Raw genomic sequence first — 1,276 nt, forward strand, 5'->3', positions numbered from 1 at the left:
CTCCCTCCCTCCCTCCCTCTCTCTCTTCCTCCTTTCCCCTCATTCCCTCCTACTCCCCTCCCTTCCTCTCTCTTTTGGTCCTTCTTTCTATAATTTTAATTTTTATTGAAAATAATTTTTTCATACAATATATTCTAATCACAGTCTTCCCAGATCCTCTTCACCTCTCTACCCACTCAAATCTGCTTGTTTTCTTTCTCATCTCTTAGAAAGCAAATAGGCAACAAACAAACTGGGATAGGACCAATCAAACAAACAAAAAGGAAAAAAAAAGAGCTGAGGAAAGAGCACAAGGAATACATACAGACACAAACAGTAATGTTGATTTTAATGAGGTTAGGAGGCAGGAGAGAATAGCAATTTAAGATATGATAAGCAGATAAGAGTTATGAAGAATATAGTCCTGACTGTGTAAATTGATAACATGACTGCTTCATGGTATGGGTAAAGGTTTTTATTGTAGACATTTGAGAACACCTAGAGGCTTCTGGAATAGTCCAGAGCAGGGAGAGAAAGCAGTAGGCTGAATGTGGCCAGCAGAGTGGGCTTGGCCATGAGAGAGAGGGAGAGAGAGAGAGGGCCTGGCCATGAGAAAAGCAGGGGCACAGCAGCCAGAGGGAGGGAAGGAAAAGGAGAGAGAGAGAGAGAGAGAGAGAGAGAGAGAGAGAGAGAGAGAGAGAGAGAGAGAGAGAGAGAGAACAGAGTGAGCATAACTGGAAATAGCAGGGTTATAAGGAGAATGACTAGCCAGGGGAAGGAGAGCCCTGACCTAGGGAAGATTAGGGAAAGGGGGAGGTAAGAACAGCTAGGAAGCTAGTTCAGACTTTGGAAAATGTGTTACAGGCACTTGTGATCTTGAGGAGCCTGGAGGCCAGGATGCACTTTAGTACTCTAATAGACACCACACACAGCCATTTTTCCCTTCTGCCGTTTGGACTTGGGGGAAATGGAGTCTCCTTCAGACCTGACACTGATTTCACTCCTAATTCCAACCACTTGCCGACTGGGTACACCACTTCTGAATGGCAGATTTTCTTCATCTGTAAATTGAGATGACTGTGTTACTAATTAAGGATGGGAAAATGAGTCTTAAATGAGATCCTATATTTTCCTTCCAGATAGTAACAATTCAGTAAAAGATTATCTACAAAACTGCTCCTGCTGTGACTCAGCGGCTGTCTCTAGTGAAAAGAGCACTATTTTATTTATTTATTTATTTATTTATTTATTTATTTATTTATTTAGGATTTCTGTCTCTTCCCCACCGCCGCCTCCC

This window comes from Alexandromys fortis, unplaced genomic scaffold, assembly GCF_014885135.2.
Source record: "Alexandromys fortis isolate MF-2015 unplaced genomic scaffold, M_Fortis_MF-2015_v1.1 scaffold_2_26212498_36691700, whole genome shotgun sequence".
In the NCBI taxonomy this organism is placed as follows: domain Eukaryota; kingdom Metazoa; phylum Chordata; class Mammalia; order Rodentia; family Cricetidae; genus Alexandromys; species Alexandromys fortis.